General features: G+C 37.8%; 1 non-coding gene across 1 annotated transcript; it reads left to right on the forward strand.

Annotated features, from left to right (window-relative positions):
- Positions 1 to 11960: 11960 nt before the first annotated feature.
- Positions 11961 to 12031, forward strand: TRNAC-GCA (transfer RNA cysteine (anticodon GCA)). The gene has a single exon. It is a non-coding gene; the product is annotated as a tRNA-Cys (tRNA).

The raw sequence follows: 12031 nt of genomic DNA on the forward strand, positions 1-12031 counted from the left end.
CCAAAATGGCACATTCCCGAAGAGCTATATACTCTTTTTGCTGATCAAGGACGATCACAATGTCTGGCAATCTCGTCATATATTTGATCCCGCCGAGATACCTTTGCAAAGTAGATAATTTTCTCTTCAAGATTGCCACATCTCTTTTTGGGAGATGGTGGAATTTTCCCATTTTTTCTTCTGCTCTTAAGTCTCTAAATTGAGAAAGTCTAGTTTTCGTAATCGACCAATTCGTTAACATACCACTGAACCACTTTTTATTAACATAATGACAACGAGCCCTTATTGCAGCTGATGCTACTAAATCTGTTGCTCTTTTTTTGGTACCAACAATTAAGAAACTTTTTCCCTGACTTGCTGCATCAAAAACTAAATCACAAGCTTCTGATAAAAAACGAGCCGTTCTAGCGAGATTTATAATATGAGTACCTTTACGCTTTGCCGAAATGTAAGGGGCCATTTTAGGATTCCATTTCTTAATACCATGACCAAAATGAACTCCTGCTTCTATCATCTCTTTCAAATTAATGTTCCAATATCTTCTTGTCATTTTTTCCACACTTCCTTTTTTTTAATCCTACCATTCCATTACGGAATTTAGTTCTTTTTGAAGATTAAGAAAGATCCGAAATAGCTTGAAATAAATAATAATTGTTCCGAGAGAACCTTGTACTAAGATAAGAGTTGGCCATTGATACATGGTATAAACATAACCACCTTAATGAATTAACTGACTTGTTTTACTTATTAAAATAAAAATCTTAAAAATCTAAAATTTGACCTGTTAGTGTTCTAAGTTCAAAAGTCTAGTAAAGTAAAAAATATTTTTATGGGGGTTCTTATGTCTCATAAAAATTGTTTGTTACGTCAGAATCTGAAGAAACTAATTCTGTATGGAGAAACAAAAAATCTCTCATTTCCGACGCGAATAGATTTTTTTTTTTTATTTCGAAATAAAGGTTCTTGTCTTGTGGGGAACGATGCACAAATTTTTGGAATCCGGTACCAACAGGTATAATCCCCCCCAGAACTACGTTTTCTTTCAAGCCTTTCAACCAATCAATGCGACCTCGTAGGGCAGCTTTTGCTAAAACTCGAGCAGTTTCTTGAAAACTTGCTTCAGATATGAAACTTTGGGTATTCAGGGAAGCCCTTGTTATTCCCAATAAGATTGCCCGATAATAGATCGATTCATCCAAAGCTCGTCCTGCTCGTTCCGCTCGCAATAGTCCGATTAATTCCCCAGGCGAAAAAACATTAGACATTCCATCTTCGGAAACCCGCACTTTTGATGTTACTTGGCGTATAATAATCTCTATATGTCTATTATGGATCTGTACCCCTTGGGATCGATAAACCTTTTGGATTTTATTAACCAAAGAGATACGACTTTGGGCTATGGTTAGCTCAGCTCCAATCAAGAATCCCCAAGGGACCCCAAGAATTCTTGGTATACGCTCATTCCAATCCTCAATTCTCCTTTCGAGATTCGGGGATAATGAATCAATTGAACGCGCTTCAAAGATTTGTTCCACTTTTGGAAGACCTTGCGTTATGTCACTAGATCTCGATTTTTCATATATAAACGTAACTAACCTATCTCCCTTGTAAAGGATTTCTCCATAATGACCATTAACAGTTGCTCCTGTAGTGGCCAAATAAGGTTTAGCTGCTCTTATAACAAAGGAATTCATATTTACAATGAAAATTTGACCGGATTTTTTTATGTGCGATTTAAATAGACATACATTTTCACAAATAAATTGTCCAAGGTGAATTATTGCCAATGTCTCTTCCCAAGAATCATGATGGACAAAGTGACAATTCAAAAGGAATGGATCCAACATTATGTTACTATCGAAATTAGAAATCCTTTTATTTTCATCTATTAAAGAGTATTTAAGTTCTTGAAGTACTTGGAAGGTTTGTTTTAAATTGTCAACGAACAAATATTTTTTTAACAGGATTTTATTATGCGTTAGTAAATAGTAAGATGAAGAAAAATGCGATATACTAGCTACAATAGCGCCTAAGGGCCCAAAAATTTCTCGAATAGGAATTCTAGGATTCCATTCTTTTATCGCATTGGGATGTTTTGAATTCTTGAATAAACCAATTCGAGAACAGTTGGATGCCGACAAAATCATCAAAGAGTGGTATTCTTTATTTCGATTCAACAAAGTGCCAATAGCTTCTGGATGTTGGCTAAGTGATTCAATCTTCGCCTTGGAATAAAAAGAATTGATATTGGCGCGATCTAACCTATTATGGGGAATCGGTCCTGCACTTGTCCTACCATACCTTTTTCGTGTATACGAAATAGTGGACTTGACTAACTCAATTCTTAGGAAATCGCGAATAAGATCATTTGCTCTTACCTCAACAAGGGAAGCACCAGCCTTTTCTTTTTCTTCTTGTTCCCAATTCACTACTAAGCAAGTTCTAACAAATTGACTATTTGTGTGATAAATTCTTTGAGTTAACTTGCTATTTTCATGAGAAATAAAATTGACAAGTCGAATTTGGAGATTATTTTCTTCTTGCAAGAGATCCTGCGGGAAAAGTGTTGCTAAATTTCTTCCTTCGTCCATTTCATATGCCACTGTAGGGCGAACGGAAACAAAATACTTTTCCTTGCTCTTGAGAATTTTTTTCCGTTGAACATAGACCCAATTTTTCCTTTTTTTTGATTCCTTAGAATCTTTTTTTTGTCTTTCTGGCGGTATCAAACAGCCACCTAATATCTTATCCGCCTCTTCAGGAAAATGAATATCTCCGGAAAATATTTTGAGTTCCGTATGGCTTTTTTTTCTCTTCACTCGGACCAGTCCGCCTAGTCGACTTCTTGTATTTTTTGTGAGTTGTGTATTCACTCCAATAATACTATTGTCAAGTATCTTTAGGGATGAAGATCTCGGCAAGATATGAAGTTCTTGAAGAATGAAAAAAAACCGATCTACTTCTTTTTGGTATTTTAGACTAAATTCTTTTGTTCCTCGATGCTCAATCAAACCCTCTTTTTTTAAGATGGAATCTTCCTCTGGGCTCTCGTATTCGTCCTCTGAATCTTCTTCTGAGTCTTCCTCTAAAGTACCATATTTTTCCTCTGCGCTTTCCCCGGGGCTGCCATATTCGTCTTCTGAGTCTTCCTCTAGAGTTCCATATTCGTCCTCTTGGGTCCTATATTTGCTCTCTGGGCTCCCATATTCCTCTTCTGAGTCTTTCTCTAAAGTCCTATATTCGTTCTCTGGGTTCCCATATTCGTTTTCTGGGCTCTCCTATTCGTCTTCTAGGGTTTCATATTCGTATTCGTCTTCTAGGATTCCATATTTAGATTCTTCTAGGGTTTCATATTCATATTCGTCCTCTCGGGTCCTGTATTCGTCTTCTAGGGTCTCATATTCCTCTTCTGAGTCTTCCGCTCGAGTCCTATATTCTTCTTCTAGGGTCCTATATCTAAATTTAACAATTCCTGAACCCTTTTTATCTTTTCTGTATCGGGGATCGTCAAAATAAGCAAAAATAGTATTTCTACGTAAAACACCCATAAGGGGGATTTCAATCGAAATCCCAAAACAGGATATTAGTTCTTTCTCTTGTTCTTGATGATATTGTAATGGAATGACGAACCTATTTCTTCGCTTTTTCGCCAACAAATCTGAATTATCTTGAAAAATAGAAGGATAGATAAAATTCCAATGGCCATTGGACATGATTCGATCCGACGTTGAATAATCAAGAATTTCCCTATCTTTTTTACCATAAGTATTCATTTGATCTTGATCCTTGTGGAGTGAAAAAGACGCTATACTGGATCTGCACATACTTACTGACAATATCCATAAATGGCTTGTTTTTGGTAATCGGCGAAGATTACCATATTGATATTCGGGCGCATGGTAAACATCAGTACTCCAGTGCATTTCGCCGTCTGATTCAGAATAAATATGCTTTTGTACCCTTTCTTTAAAATGTAAAGTGGACGTTCCGGCACGAATCTCCGCAATTACTTGTTCGGATTTTACATATTGATCATTTTGCACTAGAATCAAGCTTTTTGAGGGAATATTCACACTATATAGAATATCTTGACTCTGAATAGTTACATGCAAGTCTATATAACATAGAAAAGCAGGCTGCCCATGACGGGTACGTGTGGGGTGAACCAAATTCTCATTGAATTTTATTTTTCCATTCGAAGGGGATCGTACAAGGTCGGCAGTACCCCCTGTGAATACTCCGCCAGTATGAAAAGTTCTTAATGTTAGTTGAGTCCCTGGCTCCCCAATTGATTGACCTGCAATAATACCTACGGCTTCTCCCAATTCGACCAGATCACTATGAGTAGGACTCCGGCCATAGCATAATTGACAGATCCAAGAAGTGCTTCGGCAAGTAAAGGGGGTTCTAATATATATTGGTTGTGCTCGAAATGGTTGTGCTCGAAAGGCAGTTATGAATCGATTGACTAATCCAATTCCAATATCTTGATTTCGCGCGGCAATGCATCGTGAACCGATATATATATCGTCTGCTAATACACGACCAATTAGTGTTTGGACAAAAAGTTTTTCCGTCATCCCATTTTGAGGACTTACAGAAATACCTCGGATAGTACCACAATCTCTTCTACGCACAATAATATGTTGAACTACTTCAACAAGTCTACGTGTAAGATATCCAGCATCTGCTGTTCGCACAGCAGTATCTACAACCCCTTTGCGGGCTCCATAGCAGGAAATTATATATTCTGTCAAAGAAAGTCCCTCGCGTAAATTGCTTTGAATAGGTAAATCAATCATTTGTCCTTGAGGGTCCGACATTAATCCTCTCATACCTACTAATTGGTGTACTTGAGATGCATTTCCTCTGGCTCCTGAAAAAGACATTAGATAGACTGGATTAGAAGGATCCGTTATCCGAAAATTTGAATTCATTTCTTGTTTCAAATATTCACTTGTCGCATACCATATCTCAACAGATTGGCGTAATTTTTCTACCGCGTGTACAGCCCCATAATAATAGTGTTTCTCCAAAAGAAAACTCTGTTGTTCCGCGTCTTGGACTAACCATCCCTTAGAGGGTATTGTTAAAAGATCCTCGATTCCTAACGAAATCGATGTAGTAGTGGCTTGATGGAAGCCCAGAGTCTTTAGTTGATCCAGTATATGGGATGTATATCCCATTCCAAAATGATCTATTAATCTGCTAATAAGTCGTTTCATACCAGTTCCGTCTATCTCTTTATTATGAAAGACCAGATTGGCCCGTTCCGCCATACATAAGTACCCCCTTTTCGGCTGAGTAGGATTCGACAATTGCTGAGTAGGATTCGACAATGGGCCTGAGTCAGTGATTCGAAAATTTAATTAACTTAATTGCCTCAATCTCAATCTGGATTCGCGTGGCAAATAATGATGATACTAGGGAAATCGGAATGCCCCCCGAAAGGGGAGGGGCATCGCCGAATCTAACTTTCTTGTTTAGGTAGTGTATGAATAGGCCTGACTAAATCCTTGTATGGCTTCCTCTATTTCTCTATAAAAAGAAATATGACCAAGAGTGGTTCGAATGTATATCGAACGAATTTCTTTTTTTCTATTTCCCATTATTAGATAGTGGGCATAAATCTCATGATAAGTCCCCAAAGATTCATATTGAACTTCAATCGGAACTTCTCTTGACCCAATGACGCGTTGATCCAGGTTCCATCGTAGCCACAAGGGACTATCTAAACTGATTAGTTTTTGTCTATAAGCTCCCAGTGCATCATAAGAACTAGAAAAATGGGGTTCTTTATCTTTCCTATATTTAAAATTATTATTATTATTGTAATTTACTTTTAGATTTGGGTAGTTTCTGCAACTATTATATCTATTTGCACAAATACCTCGACGCTTTCCAATCGTTAATACATAAAGCCCGATAAGCATGTCTTGGGTTGGTACGCAAATAGGATCCCCAATAGCGGGAGATAAGAGATTCATATGAGAAAACATAAGTAAACGGGCTTCTGCCTGAGCTTCCAAGGATAAAGGTAGATGAACAGCCATTTGATCTCCATCAAAGTCCGCATTGAAACCCTTACACACTAATGGGTGTAAAGAAATAGTACGCCCCTCTACTAAAGTGGGTTGAAAGGCCTGTATGCCTAATCTATGCAGGGTAGGTGCTCTATTTAACAGTACAGGATGTCCCCGCATAACTTCTTGAAGTATTTCCCATACAATGGGTTCTTTTTCCCAAATTTTCCTTTTAGCAATCCTTACATTAGAAGTGGCGCGTTTCGTGATTAAATCGCGAATTACAAATAGCTGAAAAAGCTTTATTGCTATCTCTAGAGGTAATCCACATTGATGTAATGAAAGCGAAGGACCCACAACAATGACAGAACGCCCCGAGTAATCGACCCGTTTCCCAAGCAGAGTCTCGCGAAACCTTCCCTCTTTACCTTCAATTACATCTGAAAGTGATTTGTATACTTTATTGTGACCATCCCTCGTCGGTTGCCCGCGGGACCCACTATCAAGAAGTGTATCCACGGCTTCTTGTACCAATTTTTCCTGGCACATTACTAAATCTGCTGGCGCTAATTCACTTCTTTTTAATAGATAGGCAAGATTGTTGTTCCGACGGATAACTCTCTTATAAAGTTCATTAATGTCTGAAGTCACTACTTTATCTCCAGACCTATAAACAATAGGTCTCAATTCGGGAGGAAGAACCGGTAATAAGCACAAAACCATCCATTCTGGTTCTACATTTGTTTGAATAAAATGTTTCGCCAATTGCATGCGTCTAATCAAAAAAACTTTTCTTATTCGTCTTTTTCTATCTTCCCACTCATCTCCACTATACCCCTCGTCTTCTAATTCCTTCCATTCGACCAAAGAATTCTCTATAATAATTCGCAAATCCAAATCTGCTAATTGTTCTCTAATAGCACCTGCTCCTGTCGCAATTTCCCGATTTCGAAATGTTGCAAAGCCTGGGGTAGAAAAAAAGGGAGAAATGCTGTGGTTACAGGATGCAATTTCCTCTTCGAATAAACCTCGTAATCGTAAAAAAGTGGGTTTTTTAGTGCTGGGCCTAGCAAAAGAGAAATCGCCGTATACTAGGCCCTCCAACTTCTTAAGAGGTTTATCTAAAAGATTCGCGATATAACTAGGAAGACCTTTCAAATACCACACATGAGTCACGGGACATGCGAGTTTGATGTATCCCATTTGATATCTTCGTATCCGAGAATCCACAAATTCGACCCCGCATTTTTGGCAAAATCTTTCGTCTTCGTTTTCAGCTCCGCTCGCTCGAGAATTGCCACAAGCGCAAATCCCGCTTTTTATGGGTCCAAAGATTCTTTCGCAAAACAATCCATCTTTTTCTGGTTTATCGGTTTTATAATGAAAAGTAGAGGGCCTTGTGACTTCGCCAACGACTTCTCCATTAGGTAGGTTTTTGTTAGCCCAAGCCTTTATTTGTTGAGGGGAAACGAGTCCAATTTGAAGTTGTTGATGTTTATATTGGTCAATCATAAAATAGAAATAAGAAAAGAATTTATATTTATTCCGATCAAACTTCCTCCCTATTAACCTGGAAGTTCTTTTCAGATACAAGGAAATGATTCAGTTCTAGAGCCAAAGATCGTAGTTCTCGAACGAGCACTCGAAAAGATTCTGGAGGATCCTCATGATTAGGTATTCTTTTTCCCCAGATCGTAGCATTAAGTATTTCTTGGCGAGCTATAAGATGGTCAGATTTATAAGTAAGTATCTCTTGTAAAATATGAGCAACACCAAATCCTTCTAAAGCCCAAACTTCCATTTCTCCTACTCGTTGTCCCCCTTGCTTGGCTCTTCCTCTAACCGGTTGTTGTGTAACAAGTGAGTAGGGCCCAGTAGAACGCCCATGAATTTTCTCATCAACTTGATGAATTAATTTTAAGATATAGGACTTCCCTATTAGAACAGGTTGCTCAAAGGGGTCGCCTGTTCTTCCATCAAATATTCTGCTTTTTCCCGGGTACTCGGGTTCAAATACCCATGGATTTTTTGTTTCTTTACTGGCTTCATATAATTCTGAAAACACAAGTTTTCTTGAAGCCTCTTGCTCATATCTCTCATCAAAGGGTGCTATTCTATAATGTTTCTTTAGCAGATCCCCCGCTAATCCGAGCGAGCTTTCAAATATTTGTCCCACATTCATTCGGGAGGGTACTCCTAAGGGATTGAAGACCATATCAACGGGTGTTCCATCTTGCAAATAGGGCATATCTTGCCTAGGCAAAATTTTGGAAATGATCCCTTTATTCCCATGTCTTCCGGCTACTTTATCCCCAACTTTGATTTCACGTTTCTGTAAAATATATACACGAACCATTATGTCGAGCGGGTCCCTTTGGATCCATTTCACATCGATAACGCGCCCTCTTCCACCTATAGGTAATTTCAGAGAAGTTTCTTTTGAAGTGGAAACCTCAAGGCCAAATATGGCCCGTAATAATCCAGCTTCCGCGATATAAGATGATTCGCTCGCTATCTGAGGCGTTAATTTACCTACTAAAATATCACCAGTTTCTACCCAGGATCCCAACCTAACAACTCCATTTCTGTCCAAATTGCGGAGTAAATGTTCTTCTAGATGTGGTATTTCTTTAGTGATTTTTTCAGCGGAGCCCTGGCTTGTCGTATCCGTCTGAATTTCATATTTCCGGATGTGAAAAGAGGTATAAATATCTTCATATACCAAACGTTCGCTAATTAGTACTGCGTCTTCAAAATTGTAACCTTCCCATGGCATATAAGCTACTAATACGTTTTTTCCTAAAGCAAGTTCGCCCCCAATTGTAGCAGCTCCTTCTGCTAAAATTTGTCCTTTTTTAATGGATTTACCCCGTGGAACCCGGGGTTTTTGGTGCATACAAGTATTTTTGTTAGAGCGACGGTGGTTAACTAAAGGAATACTTATAGTCTTCCCACTACTTGATAAAAGTATCTTATGACTATCAGTAGAAATGATCTTTCCCTCGCGTTCGGCTATAATGGAAACCCTCGAATCTAGAGCTGTTTGGCGTTCCAATCCAGTTCCAACAATGCATTTCTCGGACCGAGAAAGCGGAACTGCTTGGCGCTGCATATTAGAACTCATTAAAGCCCGATTCGCATCATTGTGCTCAATAAAAGGAATGAGAGAACCCCCAATAGAAAAATATTGGAAAGGAAAAATACTTCTAACATGAATCTGTTCCCATGCAATAGTCAAGAATTCTTGACGGTATCTAGCCGGAACAACCTGTTCTTCCTGAATACCTTGATTCAAGGACAAAGAATTTCCTGCTGCTATCATATAATATTCATCTCTATTTGGTGATAGATAAACCACCTGTCTCTCTTTTTTTTCTTTTGCTTTCTCAGCAGATATTTCATAAAACGGACTCTCTATGGATCCCCACAAGTGATCAATTCTCGCATGAATTGTTAAGGATCCAGTAAGTCCAACATTGATTCCTTCAGACGTGTCAATTGGACAAATACGCCCATAGTGACTCGGATGAATATCTCGGCTCCGAAAACTTGCGGTTCTCCCCGTCAACCCTCCAGGACCTAAACAACTCACTTTTCGCCCATGAACAGTTTGTGTCAATGGATTCGTTTGATCAAAAACTTGAGATAACGGGTATGTGCCAAAAAAGGTCTCATAAGTAGTTATTAATAAAATTGAAGTTGAAGTTGGAGTTACCAAAGTTTGGGGAGTCGGTTTCGATTGACGTATGAATACTCTACGAATAGTTTTTTGAACTGCATGTTGTAAACGACCAAGAGCCAATCCGAATTGATCTTGTAACAGATCCGCAACCGAACGAATACGTTTATTTTTCAAGTGATTCATATCGTCATCGTCAAGTATACCCGTTCCAAATTTCATTCCAATCAAATGATCCGTAGCGGCCAATACATCTCGTGGTAACAAGAATGTATTGTTCTGAGGAATATCAAGATTAAGTCTCCGATTCATATTTCGTCGACCAATCCTTCCTAATTCACATTTTTGTTGAAAAAATTTCTTTTGTAATTCCTCGCATAAGGACTCCGAAAATACCAGGTCCCCACCTACACAAGCAAATTGTTGATAAAACTCCAAAATAGCTTTTTCTTTTGACTCAATCCTCTTCTTCTCTTTAGCATTCGGGAAAGACAAGAAAATTTCAGGGTAGGAAACATTATCCAGAATTTCTCTTAGATTCGAACCCATAGCTGATGATAGAACTAGAATAGATATCTTTTGTTTTCTACTCACGCGAGCCCATATCCTTTCTTTTTTATCAATTGCTAATTCCGATCTCCCCCCCCAATCTGATATTATAGTGCCAGTGTAGATAGAAATTCCCTTATGATCTAATTCCGAGCGGTAGTAAATACCAGGACTTAGCAATATTTGATTGATCACAATTCGGTATATTCCATTTATAATAAAGGTTCCTAAGGAATTCATTATAGGAATGTTTCCGATAGAAATGGTTTGCTTTTGCACATCGAAACCAAAAATTAATCTCGCAGATACATATAATTCGGAAGAATAGGTGAGTGATTCATACACAGCATCTCTTTCTTTTATCGAGGGTTCTAGCAGTTGATATCCTTTCGCAAATAATTGAAATGCAATTTCGTGATCTGGATCTTTAATTGTTGGAAACTTGTCAAGTTCTTCTGCCAAGGCTTGATTAATGAACCTACAAAATCCCTCGAATTGGATCTGACTAAATCCGGGTATTGTGGACATTCCCTCGTTTCCATTCCGGAGCATCTTAATCTTAAGTTTCCTGTTTATCAAAGAAAAATTCCATTATCAGCTCACTCTTCATCAATCCCTATGGATCGATCTAGCAATCATGGAATCTATATTCTGTTTACTGAATCACATGAAATTCTAGGGAACTCCACATACGTATTTCATATATGTATTTCATACATATGAATAGAGACCATTTGGACGAAAGTTCGAGTTTGCCAGGGGTACAAATGAAATGAAAATGAATTGATAAAACATTCCTACAAAAAAAATTCTGCCACTTATACTTTATGTTATGATATTCTAATCAGATTGGATGGCAAAGATTTCTCATTTTATCTCCTTTCTATGAATGTAATAAAGCCGTAATATAATATACTAGAAAGTTTGACTTTACTTCGATTTAGAATAGCGTGCTTACTTTAATTTCTCAAAATAATTTGAGGGTTCTTTTTTATTTCGGATCGGAGTAGTATAATTGCTAGAAAATTCAGTATTTCATTGTGGAATTCTAAAATAAAGTAAGTCCCTTTTTTAAGTACATGCCAATCTAGTTATCCACCTCTCCCCATATCCATGCTTTTCTTTTATCGTAATTTCACTTGGGTACGCCAAGATAGTCAGGTTATACTCTATATCAGAGCAAATTTCCTTTTTTTATTCAAGATATTTAATTTAATACTTTGAAAAATTAAAGCATGATTCCCCATAGAGATATGTACATAAAGGGGATCTTTGGATAATAATGCTGTTCGGACCTAAAGTTTACCTATACACGGATTAAGCATAAAGCCATAATATTTTATTATGCCATTGAAGGGGGGGGAGATAATACCGATTTAAGAGTAGTTCACTACTGCAATAAAAAAAAGAGAATTCTAGTTAACGGTTCCAATTTATTCTGAATTTTGCAGCCTGTGAATAGAAATCCACTTTTTCTTCTTTTTCATCTCAATAGAAAGAAATGGGAAGTTTTATTGTGTTAACAATGTATGTTTTAAGATAGAATCTATCGAGGAGAATAATAGAAACTGGATCAAAAAAAGCAGGAATAGATTTTTTGAAAAAGATTGGAAAAAAGTAAGTAGAATTATATTCAAAATAAAAGGGGCTTTTCGTAAGAAAACGTGGATGAATACTTGCTGTTTTCTAGATTTTTGATCGGATTTTTTGGCGGCATGGCCAAGCGGTAAGGCAGGGGACTGCAAATCCTTTATCCCCAGTTCAAATCTGGGTGCCGCCT

This window comes from Triticum urartu, unplaced genomic scaffold (assembly GCF_056163025.1).
Source record: "Triticum urartu cultivar PI428250 unplaced genomic scaffold, HENAU_Tu73 scaffold1805, whole genome shotgun sequence".
Lineage (NCBI taxonomy): Eukaryota > Viridiplantae > Streptophyta > Magnoliopsida > Poales > Poaceae > Triticum > Triticum urartu.